This window comes from Tursiops truncatus, chromosome 3, assembly GCF_011762595.2.
Source record: "Tursiops truncatus isolate mTurTru1 chromosome 3, mTurTru1.mat.Y, whole genome shotgun sequence".
Classification (NCBI taxonomy): Eukaryota; Metazoa; Chordata; class Mammalia; order Artiodactyla; family Delphinidae; genus Tursiops; species Tursiops truncatus.
The window spans coordinates 136292546-136318988 of NC_047036.1; the positions used below are offsets into that span (position 1 = coordinate 136292546).

At 41.9% G+C, this 26443-nt stretch overlaps 1 long non-coding RNA gene across 1 annotated transcript in view; it reads left to right on the top strand.

Moving 5' to 3' along the window:
* LOC109551720 (uncharacterized) overlaps positions 1–26443 on the top strand; it is a 150453-nt gene that overhangs the window by 64319 nt on the left and 59691 nt on the right. Inside the window, exons 4-5 of the long non-coding RNA XR_012330938.1 lie at positions 2239–2823; positions 16676–16898. This is a non-coding gene — a long non-coding RNA (uncharacterized lncRNA). The remainder of the gene's footprint in view (positions 1–2238; positions 2824–16675; positions 16899–26443) is intronic.

Consider the following 26443-nt stretch of genomic DNA (forward strand, 5'->3'; position numbering starts at 1 on the left):
AACAAGGATAACAGTGGGTTGGGGAATCTGAGCCTCTGTTCACTGTCCCTCCCCCTCCCCCATGCTGTGTCCTCACTTGGAGGGTGGGATACTTGAAAGTGAAATTTTGGAGGGGTTTTAGTGATTGGTAGTGACATGGTTTAGTATCTGGGGTGAGACCATGGGGGTGATGGGTGAAGTGGGATAGAGACCAAGCTCATCAGAGGTGAGAAAATCAAGAAATCGAGTGAACAGCGTATTGGAAGGGTCAACAATGTAGATATTGGAATCATCAGTAATTAAGACAGATTTGTATTGGAGAGAGGGACAGTGAGCCAGGAGCTAAATATTCAAGGAATAAAAGGGGTGATGCTGGGAGCAGGACGGTAACAAGGAGGGGTGGGTAGTGGTGTCATCTGATAACATGAGATTCAGAGCTGCAGGGATTTTACAGAGGAAGGAAGGACAATGGTCTGGAAGAGAGGACAAACGCTCCATCTCCAAGCCTCGTGGGTGGGAGAGAGTATAGTTCTTACTCGAGGGATCTTCGGGGAAAGTCACATTCTCAGAGCAGAGCCAGGATTCTCTTAAAAAGGTCCCTTTGGAAATTCAGCAAACAGATTAAGGGGGTAGAGAATAATACATAGTAACCCTAGAATAAAATGTGATACACATGCTGCTTTGATCGCTCAGAGAAGAGGCACGCGAGAGGATTATGGGTAGGAAGTGACAGGTGACCTGAGTTTTAGAGGATGGGTAGAAGTTCTCCAGGCAGATAAAGAGAAAGGAAAGAGAGAGAAGAGCAAGAATAAAGGCATGGTGGCATGGTTAGATTTGGGGAACTGAAAAGAGGCTGTTGAGAACAGAGGAGGAGGGATGCGGGGCTGCAGAGTCCGAGGCAGGGGTTCCATCATGAAGGGCCTTGAATGCCGTATTTGGAGGTTGAACTTTACTTGGAAGTGGTTATAAGCCATATGAGCAGGACAGTGACTGGATTTTTAAGTAGTATTGAATTCAGTAAAGCAACCATTCTGTGATTTGCTTTTGTTTTTTTCATGTATGTATCTATGAATACAGATCTCTTTCTATCTAATCCCAAATATGAAGAGGATTCCAGTTACTACAGCGCAGATTGTTGTCATCTGGATGCAACCAAATACTGAAGATTTAAGGCAGGGACCAGAGCACTAAGTGGCTTGGGGAGGGGCCTAAAGACCCCTAGGGGTTAGGAGTCTTGGCACAGACAAAACCCTGAACTGGATTCTTAGCTTTTCACTTACCATTTTGTGGCCTAGACAAATTACTTAATTTCTCTGACTCTCCTTATTGGTAAAATGGGAATAATAGTCCTTACTTGAAGGTTCCTGTGTGGATTAAATGAGGTCATGCAGTAATGTACTCAGCAGAGTGACTGTCTCATGGTAAGTGAATTTTAGCTGTTATTAGCTGTTTTTTTTGCGGTACGCGGGCCTCTCACTGCTGTGGCCTCTCCCATTGTGGAGCACAGGCTCCCGGACGCGCAGGCTCAGCGGCCACGGCTCACGGGCCCAGCCGCTCCGCGGCATGTGGGATCTTCCCGGACCGGGACACGAACCCATGTCCCCTGCATCGGCAGACGGACTCTCAACCACTGAGCCACCAGTGAAGCCCAGCTGTTATTTTATGGTGTATGAACTTCAAGCTCACACATGCGCCTACATTACTTCCTCTCTGGTTTGGCTGCACATTGCAATGACCTGGTCCTACTTTTTAAAAACAGGCATAACTTGTTTCCACCCCCAGGGATTATGATGGATTTGGTCAGGGGTACCGCCTGGGTGTTTTTATAAGCTCCCCAAGGTGATCTTAATGTGCGATGAGGTTGAATGCTGTTGGCTCTCAGAGGGCTGCACCCTGAACTGGCAGCATTAGCATCACCTGGGAATTAGTTAGAAAGGCAAAATTTCCCTGGTCTACTGAATCAGAAACTCTGGGGGTGAGTCAGCAATCTGTATTTTAACAAGCTCCTCATGCAGACTCAAGTTTCATAAGTACTGATCCAGGGCTAGCCGTTCAGGGTGGTCATTTCAGCTGTTGACATCACTTGCACCTGAACCAACAAGTCTCTCAGACCCTCCCCCTCCACTTCCTCTGCATTCCTCTGCTTGCTCTCCTTTTTTTTTTTTTTTTTCTCCTTCAGAAGAGGATGGTTAGATTTAGGGCTGAGATTTCTTTTCTTTTGCTTATTTAATTTTGTATATTTTCTTTTTCTTCTTTCAGGTACGCTTCCATTCTCCCAACAAAATGTCGGTGCTGGCTACTGGGGGTATGGAGCAAATAAGGAAGACACGGTTCCTAATCCCATGGAACGCCCAGTTGTCGTATTGTGATTTATAATAAATGTGTACTTGGCCTTTGTCCCCACTTCTGGCACAGACCTGCGAAATTGGAAATTTCCCTTGGAATTTTCTGTGATGAGAGCGTTTAAAGGTGTCTTTTGTTGTGTTGATGGTAACTTCTGAACCACACCTGAGGATGGAGGCTGGTTGCCAGGAGAGCCCATCCTGTGATTATAAGTTTCAGTTCCACCCCCGACCTCGGGGCAGGGGAGAGGGGATGGCGAATGAGTTCAATCGCCAATGGCCAATGATTTAATCAGTCGTGCCTACGTCATGAAGCGGCCATAAAAGCCCGGAAGGACTGAGTTCAGAGAACTTCCGCGTTGGGGAACATGGAGGAGCCGGGAGAGTGTTGCACCTGGAGAGGGCATGGAAGCTCCGTGCTCTTTCCCCACATCTTGTCCTATGAATCTCTTCCTGCTGGTCGTTCCTGAGTTATCGCCTTTCATAATAAACTGGCAATCTGGTAAGTAAAATGTTTCTTTGAGTTCTATGAGCCACCCTAGCAAATTAATCGAACCTAAGCAGGGGTTTGTTGGAACCTCCAATTATCGCTGGTCCGTCAGAAAACCTGGGCTTTTGACTGGCGTCTGAAGCAGGGGTGGCGGGTGCAGGGGGCAGCCTTGTGGGGCTGAGCCCTTATCCTTGGGATCTGATGCTACCTCTGTAATATCAGAAGTGAGTTGAATTGTAGGGCACCCAGCTGGTGCTGGAGAATTGCTTGGTGTGGGAAAGAACCCGCCGCACATTGGAGTTGGAGTCAGAAACTTACGAGCATTAAAAAAAAATAAACCCTGGTGGCGCAGTGGTTGAGAGTCCGCCTGCCGTTGCAGGGGACACGGGTTCGTGCCCCGGTCCGGGAAGATCCCACATGCCGCAGAGCGGCTGGGCCCATGAGCCATGGCCGCTGAGCCTGCGCGTCCGGAGCCTGTGCTCCGCAACGGGAGAGGCCGCAGCAGGGAGAGGCCCGCGTACCCCAAAAAAAAAAAAAAAAAAAAAAAAAAAAAAAATGTAGCCTACTGGGCCTGTCTTGGGCAGGGAGAAGGGTGATTTTAGGTCCTCAGCTTGCCTGTTTCATATCCTCCTCTTCCTGTGATCTTGTTCTCTCTCCCCTGCCTGTGTGAAAACCTATTCTCACGTTTAGATTTGACCTCAGTCATTTGTAATTTAGTTTGAGCTACTCTGAGTATAAGCCTTGTTTGCCTACCAGATTGCATACACCTGAGGAAAGGGGCTGTGTCTTTATTTCTCTGAATGCACACACTTCTGCAGTTCACAGTCCTGTAATAAGATGCCACTTGCACTTTTAAGTGCTGAACAGCACTGGCTTTGGCACCACAGATGAGGGTTTGTCTGCAGCCTGCTAGCTGTGTAAACTTGGGCAGCTCATGGCGCTTCTTAGCACTTCAGTTTGCCCATCTAAAATGGGCTTGATGATCGTTAACGTCATACAGTTGTGAAGACTGTGTAAGAACGCATGGAAAGTGCTTAGGTCAATACTCTACTGAGGATATTCACTGAGAGCGCTCAATGAATGGTACATGTTAATGATCATTATTAAATTTCACTTCCTGCTGGGAAAGGATAGGTTTCATCCAGAGCAATATGGTAAAATGCCTGTCAGACTCCAGTGAGCTGTTGGGAAACTTTTGGACAGAGTCTCTTTTCCCTGAGGTACAATTTCTACTCTGACAGCCCCCTTTCCAGGCAGCCCAGAAATGTCACCGCCACCAATGTCTCCAGAAACCCCTCTTACTGAGCCCTTCATACAGTTTCCTGTGGTCTCACCAATGCTGGTGCTGAAGCGCCTAGAGCAAGTCCTAAATCTTCTCTTCAGGAAGTTAATACCTTGCAGAAGCCTGAAGCCTATTTTATTTTATTATTTATTTATTTATTTTAAAATAAATTTATTTATTTATTTATTTTTGGCTGAGTTGGGTCTTTGTTGCTGCGCGTGGGCTTTTCTAGTTGCGGCAAACAGGGGCTACCCTTCGTTGTGGTGTGCAGGCTTCTCGTTGTGGTAGCTTCTCTTGTTGCGGAGCATGGGCTCTAGAGCACGGGCTTCAGTAGTTGCTGCACGCGGGCTCTAGAGCACAGGCTCAGTAGTTGTGGCGCATGGGCTTAGTTGCTCTGTGGCATGTGGGATCTTCCCGGACCAGGGCTCGAACCTGTGTCCTCTGCCTTGGCAGACGGATTCTTAACCACTGCGCCATCAGGGAAACCCCTTGAGCCTATTTTAATTGAATTATTTCATTCAGTGTCAGGCTTAAAGAGCACCCCTACAGGGTCTCAGCTCTGAATGAATGCATTAAAAATCAAATACTGTAGATGATGGCATAATCCTCGAGGCAGTTATAAATAGAATCTCCTCTGGTGCCGTTTCATTTCCCTGCATTAGTTAATAAACACATTTTTATAGCGTCTGCTTTTCATTTTCGTCCCCTAAAGTTCTTTAGTTGCCTTAGTAAGAAAGAGAACAAAACTCAGAATAAAACAAGATATTGGGGAAGAATTTACCATCTTAATTTTCGAGGCTGGAAGGGATTTTCAACATTACCTGGTCTAACCCTTCATAATTTACCTGGCATGAGGCAGAGGTCTAGAGAAGGAGATAGCTTAGCTAGGGTCACAGAACTTCACCTCCAATGAACTTAGCTGGAAAAGACACAATCTTTGTTCTGGACGAGTACTGGGAGCCACAGTGAAACATAGTGTAGGAGAATGAGCAGACCAGGGCCATGATTAAGGGGGGCGCTTTGGCCTCAGACTACCAGGGATTGAATCTTTGTCCACTTCATGCTGTCTGCCTTTGGGTAAGTGATTTAACATTGCTGGGGCTTAAGCTTCCTTACCTCCAAATAGGGATAATAATCGTACCTACCTCAGAGTGCTGTTGAGTCAGACAACAGTTCACTAAAAAGCTTAGAACTGTACCTGGCACATAGTAAGTGCTCAATACATTTTAGTTGTTATTGTTAGTAAATAATTTTTTTAAAAGCTCTCATTGGGATGGTAATGGGCAGGCCCTGCATCTTTAGCACTTTATGGCAGTGGCTGTGGGCTCCCCATAAGGATTGAATTCCTTATTTCCTCCAGTAGGAGGAAAGTCCCAGAGGTCCTTAATCCAAGGGCAGGCTTCTTTGCTAATGAGAGTATGTAGAAGAAGGGCAGGTGTTAAGGGGTCAGCTCCATCAGAGAGGGCTGAAAATGATGCTGTCTGATCCTTTGAGAAGATCAAATACAAAGTGGATTTTAAGTGCTTAAAAAATGTGGGAGCTCAGTGAAAGGGAGGTGTTAGTAACAATAGTAAAACTAATGTTACCAAGTACATTAACAGCCATTATCTCATTTGATTCTTAATTATATATGAATATATAATCTATAGATATTATGTAGTAAGCCATCAACTCTCTTGAATAAACAGATGAGTAGTTGGATAGGCATTATTGTCCCTTTTTTTCTTTTTTTTTTTTTGCGGTACGCGGGCCTCTCACTGCCATGGCCTCTCCCGCTGCGGAGCACAGGCTCCGGACGCGCAGGCTCAGTGGCCATGGCTCACGGGCCCAGCTGCTCCGCGGCATGTGGGATCTTCCTGGACCGGAGCACGAACCCATGTCCCCTGCATCGGCAGGCGGACTCTCAACCACTGCGCCACTAGGGAAGCCCTATTGTCCCATTTGAATGAGGAAATAGGGATGCAGTCTTTGCTATGTAACAGACCACCGCAAAGATTAGTAGCTGAAAGCAACAGCGACTCCTTTCTTTTTCTGTATGTTTATCTTTTATTTATTTATTTTTTCTTATTGGTCATCCATTTAATACACATCAGTGTATACATGTCAATCCCAAGCTCCCAATTCATCACACCCCCACCCCCACCGCTTTTCCCCCTTGGTGTCCATACGTTTGTCCTCTACATCTGTGTCTCAACTTCTATCCTGCAAACCGGTTCATCTGTACCATTTTCTAGGTTCCACATACATGCGTTAATATACGATATTTGTTTTTCTCTTTCTGACTTACTTCACTCTGTATGACAGTCTCTAGGTCCATTATGTCTCTACAAATGACCCAATTTCGTTCCTTTTTTATGGCTGAGTAATATTCCATTGTATATATGTACCACATCTTCTTTATCCATTCGTCTGTCGATGGGCATTTAGGTTGCTTCCATGACCTGGCTATTGTAAATAGTGCTGCAGTGAACATTAGGGTGCATGTGTTTTTTTGAATTATGGTTTTCTCTGGGTATATACCCAGTAGTGGGATTGCTGGGTCATATGGTAGTTCTATTTTTAGTTTTTTAAGGAACCTCCATACTGTTCTCCATAGTGGCTGTACCAATTTACATTCCCACCAACAGTGCAAGAGGTTTCCCCTTTCTTCACACTGTCTCCAGCATTTATTGCTTGTAGATTTTTTGATGATGACCATTCTGACTGGTATGTGGTGATACCTCATTGTAGTTTTCATTTGCATTTCTCTAATGATTAGTGATGTTGAGCATCCTTTCATGTGTTTGTTGGCAATCTGTATATCTTCTTTGGAGAAATGTCTCTTTAGGTCTTTTGCCCATTTTTGGATTGGGTTGTTTGTTTTTCTGATATTGACCTGCATGAGCTGTTTATATATTTTGGAGATTAATCTTTTGTCTGATGATTCATTTGCAAGTATTTTCTCCCATTCTGAGGGTTGTCTTTTGGTCTTGTTTATGGTTTCCTTTGCTGTGCAAAAGCTTTTAAGTTTCATTAGGTCCCATTATTTTATTTTTTTACTTTTTATTTTTTTGCGGTACACGGGCTTCTCACTGTTGTGGCCTCTCCTGTTGCAGAGCACAGGCTCCGGACATGCAGGCTCAGTGGCCATGGCTCACAGGCCTAGGCGCTCCATGGCATGTGGGATCTTCCCGGACTGGGGCACGAACCTGCGTCCCCTGCATCGGCAGGCGGACTCTTAACCACTGTGCCACCAGGGAAGCCCCCATTTGTTTATTTTTGTTTTTATTTTCATTACTCTAGGAGGTGGATCAAAAAAGATCTTGCTCTGATTTATGTCAAAGAGTGTTCTTCCTATGTTTTCCTCTAAGAGTTTGATAGTGACCGGTCTTACATTTAGTTCTCTAATCCATTTTGAGTTATTTCTGTGTATGGTGGTAGGGAGTGTTCTAATTTCATTCTTTGACATGTAGCTGTCCAGTTTTTCCAGCACCACTTACTGAAGAGACTGTCTTTTCTCCATTTTATATCCTTGCCTCGTTTGTCATAGATTAGTTGACCATAGGTGCGTGGGTTTATCTCTGGGTTTTCTATTCTGTTCCATTGATCTATGTTTCTGTTTTTGTGCCAGTACCATATTGTCTTCATTACTGTAGGTTTCTAGTATAGTCTGAAGTCAGGGAGTCTGATTCCTCCAGCTCCATTTTTTTCCCTCAAGACTGCTTTGGCTATTCGGGGTCTTTTGTGTCTCCATACAAATTTTAAGATTTTTTGTCCTAGTTCCGTAAAAAATGCCATTGGTAATTTGATGGGGATTGCATTGAATCTGTAGATTGCTTTGGGTAGTATAGTCATTTTCACAATATTGATTCTTCCAATCCAGGAACATGGTATAACTCTGCATCTGTTGGTATCATCTTTAATTTCTTTCATCAGTGTATTATAGTTTTCTGCATGCAGGTCTTCTGTCTTCCTAAGTACGTTTATTCCTAGTTATTTTATTATTTTTGTTGCAATGGTAAAGGGGAGTGTTTCCTTAATTTCTCTTTCAGATTTTTCATCATTAGTGTATAGGAATGCAAGAGATTTCTGTGCATTAATTTTTCTTTTTTTTTTTTTTTTTTTTTTTTTGCTGTACGTGGGCCTCTCACTGCAGTGGCCTCTCCCCTTGCGGAGCACAGGCTCCAGACATGCAGGCTCAGCAGTCATGGCTCACGGGCCCAGCCGCTCCGTGGCATGTGGGATCCTCCCGGACCAAGGCACGAACCCGTGTCCCCTGCATCGGCAGGCGGACTCGCAACCACTGCCCCACCAGGGAAGCCCTCTGTGCATTAATTTTGTATCCTGCCACTTTACCAAATTCATTGATTAGCTCTAGTAGTTTTCTTGTGGCATTTTTAGGATTCTTTATGTATAGTATCGTGTCATCTGCAAACAGTGGCAGTTTTACTTCTTCTTTTCCAATTTGTATTCCTTTTATTTCTTTTTCTTCTCTGATTGCTGTGGCTAGGACTTCCAAAACTATGTTGAATAATAGTGGAATTGTCTTGTTCCTGATCTTAGAGGAAATGCTTTCAGTTTTTCACCAGTGAGAATGATGTTTGCTGTGGGTTTGTCATATATGGCCTTTATTATGTTGAGGTAGGTTCCCTCTGTTCCCACTTTGTGGAGAGTTTTTATCATAAATGGGTGTTGAATTTTGTCAGAAGCTTATTCTGCATCTATTGAGATGAGCATATGGTTTTTATTCTTCAATATGTTAATGTGGTGTATCACATTGATTGATTTGTGTATACTGAAGAGTCCTTGCATCCCTGGGATAAATTCCACTTGATCATGGTGTATGACCCTTTTAATGTGTTGTTGGATTCTGTTTCCTAGTATTTTGTTGAGGATTTTTGCATCTATATTCATCAGTGATATTGGTTTGTAATTTTCTTTTTTTGTAATATCTTTGTCTGGTTTTGGTATCAGGGTGATGGTGGCCTCATAGAATGAGTTTGGGAGTGTTCCTTCCTCTGCAATTTTTTGGAAGAGTTTGAGAAGGATAGGTGTTATCTCTTCTCTAAATGTTTGATGGAATTCACCTGTGAAGCCATCTGGTCCTGTACTTTTGTTTGTTGGAAGATTTTCAATCACAGTTTCAATTTCATTACTTGTGAGTGGTCTGTTCATATTTTCTATTTCTTCCTGGTTCAGTCTTGGAAGGTTATACCTTTTTAAGAATTTGTCCATTTCTTCCAGGTTGTCCATTTTGTTGGCATAGAGTTGCTTGTAGTAGTCTCTTAGGATGCTTTGTATTTCTGCAGTGTCTGGTGTAAGTTCTCCTTTTTCATTTTTAATTTTATTGGTTTGGGTCCTCTTCCTCTCCCTCTTGATGGGCCTGGCTAATGGTTTATCAATTTCGTTTATCTTCTCAAAGAACCAGCTTTTAGTTTCATTGATGTTTGCTATTGTTTTTGTTGTTTCTGTTTCATTTATTTCTGCTCTGATTTTTATGATTTCTTTCCTTCTGCTAAGTTTGGGTTTTGTTTGTTCTTCTTTCCCTAGTTCCTTTAGGCGTAACGTTAGATTGTTTATTTGAGATTTTTCTTGTTTCTTGAGGTAGGCTTGCATAGCTATAAACTTCCCTCTTAGAAGTGTTTTGCTGCATCCCCTGGGTTTTGGATCGTCATGTTTTCATTTTCATTTGTCTGTAGGTATTTTTTGATTTCCTCTTTGATTTCTTCAGTGATCGCTTGGATATTTAGTAATGTATTGTTTAGTCTCTATGTGTTTTTGTTTTTTACTTTTTTTCCCCTGTAATTGATTTCTAATCTCATGGCGTTGTGGTCAGAAAAGATGCTAGATATGATTTCAGTTTTCTTAAATTTACTGAGGCTTGATTTGTGACCCAAGATGTGATCTATCCCGGAGAATGTTCCTTGCACACTTGAGAAGAAAGCATAATCTGCTGTTTTTGGATGGAATGTCCTATAAATATCAATTAAATCTATCTCGTCTATTGTGACATTTAAAGCTTGTGTTTCTTTATTAATTTTCTGTCTGGATGATCTGTCCATTGGTGTAGGTGAGGTGTTAAAGTCCCCCACTATTATTGAGTAGTCGATTTCCTCTTTTAGAGCTGTTAGTAGTTGTGTTATGTATTGCAGTGCTCCTATGTTGCGTGCATATATATTTATAATTGTTATGTCTTCTTCTTGGATTGATCCCTTGATCATTACATAGTGTCCTTCCTTGTCTCTTATAATATTCTTTAAAGTCTATTTTATCTGATATGAGTATTGCTACTGCAGCTTTCTTTTGATTTCCATTTGCATGGAATATCTTTCTCCATCCCCTCACTTTCAGTCTGTATGTGTCCCTAGGTCTGAATTGGGTCTCTTTTAGACAGCATATATATGGGTCTTGTTTTTGTATCCATTCAGCAAGCCTGTGTTTTGGTTGGAGCGTTTAATCCATTCATGTTTAAGGTAATTATTAATATGTATGTTCTTATTACCATTTTCTTAATTTTTGGCAGTTTGTTTTTGTAGGTCCTTGTCTTCTCTTGTGTTTCCCAGTTAGAGAAGTTCCTTTAGCATTTGTTGTGGAGCTGGTTTGGTGGTGCTGAATTCTCTTACCTTTTGCTTGTCTGTAAAGCTTTTGATTTTTCTATCGAGTCTGAATGAGATCCTTGTTGGGTAGAGTAATCTTGGTTGTAGTTTCTTCCCTTTCATCACTTTAAGTATATCATGCCACTCTCTTCTGGCTTGTAGAGTTTCTGCTGAGAAAGGAGCTGTTAACCTTATGGGAGTTCCCTTCTATGTTATTTGTCTTTTTTCCTTTGGTGCTTTCAATAATTTTTTTTTTGTCTTTAATCTTTGTAAAGTTGATTACTATGTGTCTCAGTATGTTTCTCCTTGGGTTTATCCTGCCTGGGACTCTGTGTGCTTTCTGGAGTTGGGTGGCTATTTCCTTTCCCATGTTAGGGAAGTTTTCGACTATAATCTCTTCAAATATTTTCTCAGGGCCTTTCTCTTCTCCTTCTGGGACCCCTATAATTGAATGTTGTTGCATTTAGTGTTGTTTCAGAGGTCTCTTAGGCTGTCTTCATTTCTTTTCATTCTTTTTTCTTTATTCTGTTCAGCGGCAGTGAATTCCACCATTCTGTCTTCCAGGTCACTTTTCCGTTCTTCTGCCTCAGTTATTCTGCTAGTGATTCCTTCTAGTTTATTTTTCACTTTAGTTATTGTATTGTTCATCTCTGTTTGTTTGTTCTTTAATTCTTCTAGGTCTTTGTTAAACATGTCTTGCATCTTCTTGAATTTTGCCTCCATTCTTTTTCCGAAGTCCTGGATCATCTTCACTATCATTATTTTGAATTTGTTTTCTGGAAGATTGCCTATCTCCATGTCATTTAGTTGTTTTTCTGGGGTTTTATCTTGTTCCTTCCTCTAGTACATAGCCCTCTGCCTTTTCATCTTGCCTATATTTCTGTGAATGTGGTTTTTGTTCCACAGGCTTCAGGATTGTAGTTCTTCTTGCTTCTGCTGTCTGCCCTCTGGTGGATGAGGCTATCTAAGAGGCTTGTGGAAGTTTCCTGATGGGAGGGACTGGTGGTGGGTAGAGCTGGCTGTTGCTCTGGTGGACAGAGGTCAGTAAAAGTTTAATCCACTTGTCTGCTGCTGGGTGGGGCTGGGTTCCCTCCCTTTTGGTTGTTTGGCCTGAGGTGACCCAGCACTGGAGCCTATCCGGGCTCTTTGGTGGGACTAATGGCGGACTCTGGGAGGGCTCACGCCAAGGAGTACTTCCCAGAACTTCTGCTGCCAGTGTCCGTGTCCCTTGGTGAGCCACAGCTGCCCCCGCCTCTGCAGGAGACCCTCCAACACTAGCAGGTAGGTCTGGTTCACTCTCCTGTGGAGTCACTGCTCCTTCCTTTGGTCCCGATGCACACACTAGTTTGTGTGTGCCCTCCAAGAGTGGAGTCTCTGTTTCCCCCAGTCCTGCTGAAGTCCTCCAATCAAATTCTGCTAGCTTTCAAAGTCTGATTCTCTAGGAATTCCTCCTCCTGTTGCCACACCCCCAAGTTGGGAAGCATGACGTGTGGGTCAGAACCTTCACTCCAGTGGGTGGAGTTCTGTGGTATAAGTGTTCTCCAGTTTGTGAGTCACCCACCCAGCAGTTATGGGATTTGATTTTATTGTGATAGCACCCCTCCTTCCATCTCATTGTGGTTTCTCCTTTGTCTTTGCACGTGGGATATCTTTTTTGGTGAGTTCCAGTGTCTTCCCGTCGATGATTGTTCAGCAGTTAGTTTTGATTCTGGTGTTCTCAAAAGAGGGAGTGAGAGCATGTCCTTCTACTCCGCCATCTTGAATCAATCTCTCAACAACTCCTTTTTTCAATTTAATTTTATTGAAGTATAGTTGATTTACAATGTTCTGTTAGTTTCTGGTGTACAGCCAAGTGATCCAGTTATACGTATATATGTATTCTTTTTCATATTCTTTCACTTTTTTTTTTTTTTTAAATTAATTTATTTATTTTTGCTGTGTTGCATCTTCGTTTCTGTGCGAGGGCTTTCTCTAGTTGTGGCAAGCGGGGGCCACTCTTCATCACGGTGCGCGGGCCTCTGACTATCGCGGCCTCTCTTGTTGCGGAGCACAGGCTCCAGACGCGCCGGCTCAGTAGTTGTGGCTCACGGGCCTAGTTGCTCCACGGCATGTGGGATCCTCCCAGACCAGGGCTCGAACCCGTGTCCCCTGCATTAGCAGGCAGATTCTCAACCACTGCGCCACCAGGGAAGCCCCACTTTTTGTTTTATAACAAGATATTGAATATAGTTCCCTATGCTATACAGTAGGATCTTGTTGTTTATCCATTTTATATATAATAGTTTGCATCTGCTAATTCCAAACTTCTAATCTGTCCCTCCGTCAACCCCCTCCCCTTTGGCAACCACAAATCTGTTCTCTATGTGTGTGAATCTGTTTCTGTTTCATAGATAAGTTCATTTGTAACAATGACTCCTTCTTCATTCTTCTGTAGGTTGGCAGGGTGGCTTCTCTGCTGGTTTTGCCCAGACTCAAAATGCTGGAGGGTCCATTGGGTTGAGGGTCCAAGAGAGCCTCAGTGGTATATTTGGCAGTTGATGTTAGATGTGGGCTATGATGCCTTGCTTCTCCCCACGTTGCTTCCCCTCCTGCATAGACTAGATTAGCTTCCTTACATGGTGGTCTCAGGGAAGCATTCCAAGATGGTGGAGACAGAAGCTGCAAGGCTGTTGCTTCCACCATATTCTATTTGTCAAAGCAAGTCTCAAGACCAGCACAGATCCTAAGCCTGGAGAAACTCCCTCTGTCGATGAAAGAAGCTGTAAGGAATATGTAGTTATATTTAATTACTAGGAGATAGCAGATTTCATCTTTCATTAGCATTTGGCCAGGGTCCCAGAGCCTATACGAGTCAGGGTCATGGCTTGAAATTGGGTTCTGTGACTCCAGGGCTCGTGGCGTTTCTTCTACAGCACAACCGCCTTTGCTGCAAGAGGAAATGCAGCTCAGGGATGAGGCAAAGATTTTCTGCCCTTAGACGTTTTAGGGCACTGGGCACCTGCTGTGTCTGTTGAAAAATGTCATAATCTGGAAACATTGTGGTTTGGACATAACATAGTTCTTTATTTGTACACAAAAATACCCATAATATGTTTACATGGTATAATTCAGTGTAGGCTCTTTAAAATGAGAACCTGACAGAATGGCTTGCTGTTCCAGGAGAAGTAATGTGCGTGTGTGTGGCTTGACTTAAGAGAGATTTGTTTAGGTTTCATCCTCTCAGTTATTCACAGAAATCTAGGCCTAGGAAAATAAGCTCTTTAAAAATGGTGAGGTTTGTGTAATGGTCATATGGTTCCCAAGCATTTGGCTAAAGCTTGAGAAGATGAAACAAGGGTGACTGAAAACAAAAAAGAGATTAAATTTCAAGCCAACAGGGGCTCCTTTAAAGCCTTAGAAAAGAACAGAGCAGTCTGTTGAATAGAAAACCTATAGAAGAATCTGCCCCAATAGATTCCCAAACAGAAATGATCTGTTTTGAGTAGTAGAAGAAAGTGTTTCACAGAATAGTTCGATTTTTTTTTTCTTCTTCAGCGCTTGGGTTGGCGACCTTTATAACTGTACTGTCGCCTGCAAAATGTACTTAATGTTACTCAAAATGGTTTCTTAGAAGAGAATGCAGTAAAGTATAAATATTTGGTCTCCCATTCCTGCCTGCTAAGGGGGAGGAGATTGCTGCTCAGCGGCCTGCTTCTGCAGTGCTGGCTGGGGCAGCAGACAGAAGAAAGTGCCAGGAGGTGGGCAGCTTTGCAGGAGGAAGGGACCCAAGCCACCAGGGAGAAAGGACCCTGGATGGGATGCTGCTGAGAAACTCTGAAGGAGGAGAAGGACAGCAGTGCACAGGGCACCTTTGAGGAGAAGGAGGTGTGCTTGTGAATCACCTGGGAGGAGTTTTAGGAAATTCAATCTTGTTCTGTAGCGCGGGGCGCAATTTCCCGTTTGTGCTTCAAGATACCTTCCCTAAAGTCTTCGCTGCTTCTTGAGACTTTTGGGGTCCAGTATGTGTTTATTTTGAATATGACCCCACATGGAGAAGCAAGAGCTAGAAGACCTAGTTTCATTTGAGTTATGCTAATTTTCTCCTAATCTTATTTTCTAGGCATTTTCACCTTTCCAACCATGAATTTTTTTCCGTTGGTGGGGGGTTTACCAACCCTGCAGGTTTTTTTTTTTTTTTTCTTTCCTAATTTTGTTGTTGGTTTTCGCTAGTGGTGAGTTCTGATGTCTGTCTACAAGGCTCTCACTGAAAAGTGCTCCCTGGGCCAATAGTGAGAGTTCAAGATATTGCTGATGCAACAGCAGGCTTTTTCAGGGCCCAGCGCAGGCTGCTGTGAGCTGCTCATCTGAGCACTGGCCTGCTTTCCCTAGCACAATTTTGCAAGTAATTTAGCAACTATGATGCTGCCCCAGGGCCACGCTGGCATTGGAGCCAGGAGGCATTCAAGTCATGCCGTTTGTATTCCTTGGTGTTTCCAGACAAGCTTTGTTACTCATATGAGAATCAGTTGTCATTGTGTTCCATTTCCCACTTCCGGCCCTTTCATGTTCCTTTTGTGACTGTGGGAGAGGGCATCTGAGTAGAGGGATATTTGGATTAAGATGAAAAAATAAGAGTCTTCCCTGGGGTAGTGTCAAAACCATAATGATGATAATGAGAGCACATACATGCATAGGTGTGTTGACTCTTACAGCCTTAGGAAGTAGGAGTGTCTAAATTTTGCAGGGGCTGGGAAATTATTATTTTTTAAAATGGTTTTTTATATTGGAGTATAGTTGACTTACAACGTCATGCTGGTTTCAGGTGTACAGCAAAGTGATTCAGTGATACATATACACGTATCCCTTCTTTATCAGATTCTTTTCTCATATAGGTTATTACAGAGTATCGAGTCTAGTTCCCTGTGCTATGCAGTAGGTTCGTGTTGATTATCTATTTTATATATAGTAGTGTGTATATGTTAATCCCAACCTCCTAATTTTCCCCTCCCACCCACGTTTTCCCTTTGGTAACCATAAGTGTGTTTTCTAAGTCTGTGGGTCTGTTTCTGTTTTTAAATAAGTTCATTTGTATCATTTTAAATTAGATTCCACATATAAGTGATATCGTATGATATTTGTCTTTCTCTGTCTGAAGGGCTGAGAAATTAAAACTGACTTTTTAAAAGAAATATCTTTAATTTTTTAAAAAATTAATTTAAGTTTTGGCTGTGTTGGGTCTTTGTTGGTGCGTTCGGGCTTTCTCTAGTTGCGGCGAGCCAGGGCTACTCTTCGCTGCAGTGTGTAGGCTTCTCATTGCGGTGGCTTCTCTTTTTGTGGAGCACGGCTCTAGGCGCACGGGCTTCAGTAGTTGTGGCTTGCAGGCTCTAGAGTGCAGGCTCAGTAGTTGTGGCTCATGGGCTTGGTTGCTCTGCGGTATGTGGGATTTTCCTTGACCAGGGCTCAGACCCGTGTCCCCTGCATTGGCAGGTGGATTCTTAACCACTGCACCACCAGAGAAGTCCCCCAAACTGACATTTGAACCCATATCTTGGCATAAGTTCCTAACCCTTAAGCTACAGTGTACCTCCTAGATGAGGGTCAGGAGGTCTGGGTTCTAGCATAGCTGTTTGCTGTTGTGCAAGTCAGTTCCCCTGCCCAGATCTCAGTTTTTTTCAGGTGTAAAGTGAAATTTGGCTATAATCTTTAAAGTCCATTCCAGCTGTATGAGTTTGTGATTCAGGAATTTACAGACACTTCTTATGTGCCAGGATGCTGATCTTATGATAGAAGGGAAGGCATTCCTGCCTTCTGAGTGGGCCATGGGACCAGTTATAGTCTAACAGGAGTAAATAAGAGTATAATGATCCTGGCACGTAGCAGGCAGAGGTCATGCTCAAAGTAGTTAATAACTTGTTTGGTAATGAAAATCAACATATAAAATAAACTAATTTGAAAAGCCCTTTTAGTTTATATACTATCTATCTATCTATCTATATATATATATATATATATTTTTTTTTTTTTGCAGTACGTGGGCCTCTCACTGTTGCGGCCTCTCCCGTTGCGGAGCACAGGCTCCGGATGTGCAGGCTCAGCAGCCATGGCTCATGGGCCCAGCCACTCCGCGGCATGTGGGATCTTCCCGGACTGGGGCACGAACCCATGTCCCCTGCATCGGCAGGCGGACTCTCAACCACTGCGCCACCAGGGAAGCCCATCTATCTATATTTTAAAACTGCTTGGCAAATAATGTAAGTTGTGGTGCATATCATTGGTCAAACCTTTCTAATTTCCAAGTCATTTGTTGAGTTTTAGATTTTTTCCAGTTTTATTGAGATATAATTGACCTATTTAAGATGTACAATGTGTTGATTTGATACACTTATATATTGCAAAATGGCAACTACCATAGCATTAACTAACACCTCCATCACATCACAGAATACTTATTTTTGTGGTGAGAACATTTAAGATCTAGTCTTTTAGCAACTTTTAGCAACTTTCATATATATAATGAATAACTTTATATCATGCAGTATTATTAACTATAAGCACTATGCTGTACACTAGATCCCCAGAACTTTTTCATCTTATGACTGGAAGTCTGTATTTTTTGACCAACATCTCCCCCTTCCCCCCAGACATTGGTAACCACAGTTCTAGTCAGTTTCTATGAATTAGGTTTTTTGATTCCAAATATGTGATATCATAGTAGTATTTGTCTTTCTCTGTCTGACTTATTTTACTTAGCTTTATGACCTCAAGTTTCATGCATGTTGTCACAATGGGCAAGATGTCCTTTCTCATGGCTGAATAATATTCCATTGTGTATATACATATATGCTACATCTTTATCCATTCATCTGTTGACTAACACTTAGGTTGTTTTGATATCTTGGCTATTGTGAATAATGCTGCAATGAATATGGGAGTGCAAATAGCTCTTCCAGATCCTATTTTCATTTCCTTTGGATATATACCCAGAAGAAGGATTGCTGGATTATGTGGTAGTTCTGTTTAATTTTTTGAGGAGCCTCCATACTGTTTTCCATAGTGGTACCACCAATTTACATTCTGATCAACAGTGCACAAGGGTTCCCTTTTCTCCACATCCTCCCCAAAACTTGTTGTCTCTTTTCTTTTTCATGGTAGCCATTCTAATAGGTGTGAGGTGATACCTCATATGGTTTTGATTTGCGTTTTCCTGATGATTAGTGATGTTGAGCACCTTTTCATGTACCTGTTGGCCATCTGTATGTCTCCTTTGGAAAAATGTCAATTCAGTTCCTGTGCACCTTTTAAAATTATATTGTTTGTTTTTGAATTGTATGGGTTCTTTATATATTTTGGATATTAAACCCTTATCACATAGGTGGTTTGAAAATATTTTCTCTCATTCAGTAGGTTGCCTTTTCATTTTGTTGATGGTTTCCTTTGCTGTGCAGAAGCTTTTAATCTGATGTAGTCCCACTTGTTTGTTTTTGCTACTGTTGTTTTTGCTTTTGCTGTCAAATCCAAAAAATCATTGCCAAGACTGATGTCAAGGAGCTTACCTCCTATGTCTTTTTTTTTTTTTCTAGGAGTCTTGTCATTTCAAATCTAAATCTTCACACCATACACAAAAATCAATTCAAAATGGATTAAGATAGGGGTCTGGTTTCATTTTTTTGCATGTGGCTTTCCAGTTTCCCAGCACCATTTATTGAAGATACTATCCTTTCTCCATTGTATATTAATGGTTCCTTTGTTGTAAATTAATTGGCAATATATGTGTGGATTTGTTTCAGGGCTCTAAATTCTGTTCTGTTGATCTATGTCTTTATTTTAATGCCAATACCATACTGTTTGATTACTATAACTTCATAATATTGTTTGAAACCAGGAAGTGTTATACCTCCAGCTTTGCTCTTTCTCAATATTGCTTTGGCTATTTAAGATTTTTTGTGGTTGCATACACATTTTAGGATTGTTTGTTCTATATCTGTGAAAAATGCCATTGGAATTTTGATAGAGATTGCATTGCATTGGGTAGTATGGACATTTTAACAGTATTCCTCAAATCCATGACCATAAAATATCTTTCCATTTGTGTCTTCAATTTCTTTCACCAATGTCCTATAGTTTCCAATGTATACATCGTTCACCTCCTTGCTTAAATTTATTCCTAAGTATTCTTTTGGGTGCTATTTTAAATGACTTTATTTTCTTAATTTCTCTTTCTGGATAGTTCACTATTATTGTATAGGAATGCAGTTGATTTTTGTATATTTTTACTGAGTTTGTTTTCGTTCTAACAGGTGTTTTTTTTTTTTTTTGAGACTTTAGGGTTTTCTGTATATGATAGGTCTTCTGCAAGTAGAGAAGATTTTACTTCTTCCTTTCTGATTTGAATAACTTTTCTTTATCTTGCCTAATTGCAAGTCTAGGACTTGCAGTGATATGTTGAATAGGAGTGCTAAGAGTGGACAGTCTTGTCTTGTTTTTGATCTTAGAGGAAAGGCTTTCAGCTTTTTACCACTGACTATGGTGTTAGCTATGGGCTTGCCATATATGACCTTTATTATGTTGAGACTCCTAGAAGAGAACATAGGTGAAACATTCTTGCATATAAATTGAATAATATTTTCTTAAATCATCTCCCAAGGCAAGAGAGATAAGAGCAAAAACAAACAAATGAGACCTAATCAAACTTAAAAGATTTGCACAGCAAAGAAAACCATAAGCAAAATGAAAATATAACCTATGGACTGGGAGAAAATATTTGCAAATGTTGTGACCAAAAAGGGCTTAATTTTTAAAATATACAAACAGCTCATACGATTCAATACCAAAAAACAAACAAACAAACAAAAAAACCAAAAAACTGCAACAACCCAATCAAAAAATGGGTAGAAAGAAGACCTAAATAGACATTTCTCCAAAGACATACAGATGGCCAACAAGTACATGAAAAGATGCTCAACATTGGTAATTATTAGAAAAATGCAAATCAAAAGTACAATAAGTTATCACCTCATACTGGTGAGACTGGCCTTCATCAAAAGGTCTACAAATAATAAATGCTGGAGAGGGTGTGGTGAAAAGGGAACCCTCCTACACTGTTGGTGGGAGTGTAAATTGTTGCATGCACTATAGAAAATAGTAAGGTGGTTGCTTAAAAACTAGAGTTTACCGTATGATCCGGCAATCCCACTCCTGGGCATATGTCCAGAAAGATGAAAACTCTAAAAACATACATGCACCCCAGTGTTCATAGCAGCACTATTTACAGTAGCCAAGACATGCAAGCAACTTAAGTGTCCATGAATGGATAAAGATATGGCATAATATACATCAATATATACACATACATACAATGGAATATTACTCAGCCATAAAAAAGAACGAAATAATGCAATTTGAAGCAACATGGATGGACCTAAAGATTATCATACTAAGTGAAGTCAGACAGAGAAAGGCAAATATTATATGATATCACTTATATGTGGAATCTAAAAATAATACAAATAAACTTATTTACAAAACAGAAGCAGGCTCACAGACATAGAAAACAAACTTATAGTTACTAAAGGGGAAGGCGGGGGGAGGGATAAATTAGGAGTATGGGATTAACAGGTACACACCACTATATATTAAAAAAACAAGGATTTACTGTATAGCACAGGGAACTATATTCAAAATATTGTAATAACATATAATTGAAGACTCTAAAAAAGAATATATATGTATGACTGAGTCACTTTGCTGTATACCTGGAACTAACACAATAGTGTAAATCAACTATAGTTCAATTAAAAAGAGAAAGACAACAAATAACAAGTGTTGGAGAGGATGTAGAAAAAAGAGAACCCTTGTGCACGTTAGTAGGAATGTAAATTGGCACAGCTGCTATAGAAAACGGTACGGAGTTCCCTCAAAACATTAAAAATAGAACTGCCATACGATCCAGCAGTTCCACTTCTGAGTATTTTTCTGAAGAAAACAAACACTAATTCAAAAAGATATATGTACTCCTATGTTCATTGCAGTATTATTTGCAATAACCAAGATATGGAAGCAACCTAAGTGTCCATTAATAGGTGAATGGACATAAAGAAGATGTGATATACACACACAATGGAATATTATTCAACCATTAAAAAACAATGAAATCGGGCTTCCCTGGTGGCGCAGTGGTTGAGAGTTCGCCTGCCGATGCAGGGGACACGGGTCCGTGCCCCGGTCCGGGAAGATCCCACATGCCGCGGAGTGGCTGGGCCCGTGAGCCATGGCTGCTGAGCCTGTGCGTCCGGAGCCAGTGCTCCGCAACGGGAGAGGCCACAACAGTGAGAGGCCCGCTACTGCAAAAACAAACAGACAAACAAAAAAAACAAACAATGAAATCTTGCCATTTGCAACAACATGGATGGACCTAGAGGGTATTATGCTAAATGAAATAAATCAGCCAGAGAAAGACATATACCATGTGATTTCACTTATATGTGGAATCCAAGAAAACAAAACAAATGAACAAACAAAACAGAAAAAGACTCATAGATACAGAGTACAAACAGGTGGTTGCCAGAGTGGAGCGGGGTGGAGGGATGAGTGAAGCAAGTGAGGGAGATTAAGAAGTGCAAACTTCCAGTTACAAAATAAATGAGTCACAGAGATGAAGGGTACAGCAAGGGAAATATAGTCAATAATAATGTAATATCTTTGTATGGTGACAGATGGTAACTAGACTCACTGTGGTGATCACTTTGTAATATATAGAAATATCAAATCATTATGTTGTACATCAGGAACTAATTACATTTTTCTTTTTTAATTCCAAGCAGCCAGAATGAAAATTTAAAGAATTTGGCTGCAGCTGTTTAACCTAGGGGGTAAAAAATGTTTTACTTGTAGAGGATATCTGCCAGCCAGTTTTTTTCTTTTCTTCTAAGTTAGAAATACAAGGAAAGAGACAAAAACTGCAGCTTGAGGGAATGAAGCTAGGAAAAGAAAAGATCCCTGACAGTGCTGTGATGTTTCTTGGACATTGGAATTGGTTACCAAATATTTGATCAGACTGAGGTTTTGCCTAAAGGTGATCCTATCTATAAACTGCTTGAGAGGTGAGAGTTTAGACAAGATAATTTCCACAGCCCCTTGAAAGCTGTGTTTGGCAAAGAATGTTCTGAGGCCACGTATATCAAAATTGCTTGGGGTGCTTCAATTGGGCTTTTGCATTTTTAGTAAGTTTCCTTTATCATTCATGATCCAGTCAGAGAAACAGCAATGGAAGAGAGATTTAATGAAAGGAAACAATTATTACATGAATTATCTGTTGTGGAGTTATAGAACACCCTAAAACTAGTAGCGTAAAGGAACAATTGTTTGTTATTGCTCCCCAGTCTAGTGGACAACTGGATTGCTCTTCTGATCTTGGCTGATGTCCCTCATGTATCTGTGGTGGGTGTCAGGCCAGCTAGGTGGCTCTGGTTCTGTGGTCTGACTGATTGCTGGCTGGGGAACTTGCTTCTCCGTGAGGTCTCTCATCCTCCAGCAGGCTAGCTCAGGCTCATTCACGCAGAAGCTTAGTGAGATTCCAAAAGGAAGCATGCAAGGTCTTTAGGTCTAAAATCGGAACTGGCATATTGCTTTTGCTACTATTTACTGGCTTAAGCAAGTCATAAAGCCGGCGCAGACCCAAGAGATGGAGAAACAGATTTCACCTGTTGATGGGAGGAGCTTTTTTTTCTTTTAACAAATTTATTTATTTATTTTTGGCTGCATTGGGTCTCCGTTGCTGTGCGCGGGCTTTCTCTAGTGTGGCGAGCGGGGGCTACTCCTCGTTGCCGTGCGTGGGTTTCTCATTGCTGTGGCTTCTTTTATTGCAGAGCACGGGCTCTAGGCACGTGGGATTCAGTAGTTGTGGCACGCGGGCTCAGTAGTTGTGGCTCGTGGGCTCTAGAGCGCAGGCTCAGTAGTTGTGGCGCATGGGCTTAGTTGCTCCACGGCATGTGGGATCTTCCTGGACCAGGGCTTGAACACGTATCCCCTGCATTGGCAGGCAGATTCTTAGCCACTGTGCCTCCAGGGAAGTCCAGGAGGAGCTTTATAGTCACATTGCCAAGGGGAATAAATAGAAGGGATTAATGGGGACCATTTTGCCTATAGTCTGTCATGGTAATAATGGTGTGAGGAGGAGGGGGAGTAAAAGGAACAAGGGATGTGCTGAGGGTGAGGACTTCGTTAGTAGGATTTTAATGGGACTGCTCCTTTTTAATAGGTGGAGTCTATCCCTCCATCTCTTGAGTGGGCTGGACTTATGACTTGCTTTGGGGAGTGTGGGGCTGCGAACAGACTGGAAAACAACTGCCACGCCCCTGTGGAATTCTTATCCCATTAGAGTTTTGAGATCTATTGCTCTAATATGCTATGATTCTAGGTGGGTAGTGAACTATAAGCCCCATCCCAAAGATGAACACCGGCTTGGTGAAGAATTCCTGGGAAATTACTCTTGCTGATTTTGACCTATAACTAGGCTGGAGGTAGGGGTGAAGACAAGATAAGTATGCTGAATGGGCAAGAAAGTCCGAGTTTGGTCTCATTCATTATTATCTCAAAGGAGATTATCTGTATGGAGAAGCAATAGACACAAAAATCTTGATGTTTGTCATCTGATAAGTTGCTTGGCCAATGGCTTTAGCCAGCAGCACAGAGGATTTGCATGATGGTGTGAGTGAGTGGGGTATAGAGAGGCAGGCAATCAGCATGAATATTAATCCAATCAGTCTGTTAAAGGTCTGTAAAAAGTCACAATTCTGGATCCTCTAATGAGAAGAGGGAATTTACATATTGTTAGAGAAACCCAGTAGCTTCCACTTAAGTCACATAATGACTAACTACCACAGCTGAGGGGACATCCAAAGGATGGGGCAAGGGGCAGGAAGACAGAAGGCAGGGTGACAAATGGTACAAGGATGACTCTGCTACTGGGGAGTTTACAAAAATTCCACACCGAATGCCGCAGAAGCTTAATTATGGATCCCGAAGACAATTAAATATGTAATGGACTGATGTGGCACGAGTGTGTTTTAAATATGCATTACTTTCCTGTAAGAACTATTTAACAGTGATTATTTATACCAAGTCTTAATCAATTAGTGTTTGAAACTGGCCTGCACATGTAAAAGAAATAACTCCATAACCTGAGCTCTTTAAGACACTTTGGAAATCATCTACTCCTTCTCCCCTCATTGTGTCTCTAATGAAACTGGGGCCCAGAAAGCTGCAGTGGCTTGTCTGAGGTCACACAGCTGATTAAAGACAAAATCAGGACTAGCGCTTGAGCTGGGTGATTCCCAGTCACATGGGTTTCATAATCTCTACCTTGTATTTTGACACTGGTGAGGCCTGTATCTATATGAAACTTGAAGACAGTGTTTTCTAGATTCATCAGAATCACCCATGGGTTCTTTTATAGATCTGCCTGGAGCCTAGGCCAGAACTGCAGAGGCAGAATTCTGGGACAGCAGAACAAAACCTTAGGAGTGTGTATTAAAAACAACAACTCGATGTCCTGTCTCCCTTTTCCCTTGCCCAGCTCTGGGTAAGGATATGGTTTTAGGCATTGATTAGCAGGAGAGAGAATTCTTTCCAGAGGTCTACATACTTTCAGTTAGGTAAGGCCTGAAGCCCCTTCTTGACTGAGTGACTTCCTGAGGGGCTCATGTGCCGTACACCCTCACTCATCAGTGATTTCCATGGGCCCATCCTTTGTACAGGGAGTATTAACACTGAAGGTGCAGCGTTGGCTATTGACAAGTTGGCTCCCCCAAGTACCTTCAGAAAATTGTAGGATGACATCCAGTTCAGGCCACCTCAAGTATTGATCCGCAGGTGCCACATTGTTGGTGTGTTTGGCCAGTAGTGAGTGTGAGTTAACAGGGAGGGAAGCCAGCTCTAAGGATAAATGAGTCTTTCTTGCCCGTTGTGTTATCTGCAGTTTCTAAAACAGTACTGGGCATATGTTAGGTGCATAGTTAATATTCGTTGACTGACTGAATGAAATGGAGCCCCTTATTGGGCGCCAGCTGTGAAATAGCTGTACTTAATGTATCTTGAGTCATTAAGTGTCCTCTTTCCAGAAGTGTGGTTGGATTCTGAGTGTAGTTGGGATTCATCCTGTAAAGCTCCACAGGGCCTAATGGATGATGATAAATCATAACCTTCCTAGGTGTTCAGAATCAATTTCACACCTCATCTGTTATCGTGAGCAGAATGTGTGAGAAAGTACCCTCATCGTGGTAATACATCAGCTCACAAAAATAAAAAATGCCTGAAGATCGGAAAAGGGAACACCGTTATAGTCCATGGTGCTTAATCAACTACCCAGACATTGATGGATTTCAGGGGATATTTACATTTGAATCATGGCATCTAGAATGTCTCGAGTACAACCCGTAGTTTATGGAAAGCATGGAAGCAATTTAAAAAAATCATTTCTCATTGTCTGTAGTTAAAAACAAGGTCTCTCTTTGTAGAAATATTCTTTCTACCAAAAAACAACAAAGGATAAATCCTATCTAGAGCAATGATAGCCTCGACTGCCAGAATCCTCAGCGTGTCCCTGACAGACATCACTAACTGATCACAATATATTTTCCTGCTGTGCCCAGTACAGTCTCATTGCTTCTCCATCCAAGGCTTTAAGAAACCATTACTGATTGATCTGAGGTGAACGGAAACTCACTATTGCTGATCTAGAGTTTGTCTTTGTTATTTCTCTGAAAAGCTAATATTAGCAGATAAGAGGATGAAGGGAAAAGCAGAGGAAATGTTATCGGTTTGGAAAGCATCTTGAATTGGTCAGCTGGTCCACTCCGTTGCTTCTGGACAGGGTCATATTCAAAGCCATGGGCTGAGGATGATTTCCTCGCTGGCAGTGTTTCACCAACTGAGATTTGGGGGCCGGGTGCATCAGAATCACTTGGGTGATATTGTAGGTACTTGTGCCTCACTCAAGACTTACTGGATCAGAACCTCTGGATTTGAAGTCAAGTACACTGCATTGGAACAAGTATCCAGGTGTGTCGTAGTCACTCTAATGTTCTAGTGGTTCTCTAATGAGTCACTCTAATGTTCTAGTGGTTCTCTAATGAGAACCACTGCCCTATGGAGATCTGGGGTCTAGTCTCAGCTCTTGCCATTCACTTGGGCCCATCCCTTACTTGAGCCTCAGTTTTCTTGTCTTAAGGAGAAATAATAACATCTGTGCCGTCTACGTCATAGGGCAGCCATGAAGCTCACTTGAGTTGAGACACCTGAGAATACTTTGAGGCAAAGTGACTGCTATAAACATGGAGTATATTGTTGTCTACCTATTAAACTTGGTGGGGAATTGGGGTATATTTTCAAAAGTTTATTTTAACTTTACCAGGAGCCAGTGATCTACTAATACACAGAATGACATAGGAGAAAAATAAAACAACTCTGCTGAAGAGACCAGAGCAGTTCTCAACCATGCTTACAAATTAGAATCATCTGGGGAAGTTTTAAAACCTGCCTAAGGCAGAGCCCCATCCAGGACAGAGTTCCAAGAATCCAGGGAGTGAGCTTGGGACTTGGCAACCCTTGTGGGATGTATTCTGGTTTCTAGCCTTCCTGAAGAATGGCTGACGTGTTTGTCTTTCAAGCCTATCGGCATTTCAGTATTTTGCCAACACATTTCATTTTATTTAAGTTACTCAGGCTCACACTTGTTGCTTGCAACCAGAAAACCTTAATTGACATCTCATCAGCTGGTTAACCCTCAAAGCTAGGGACT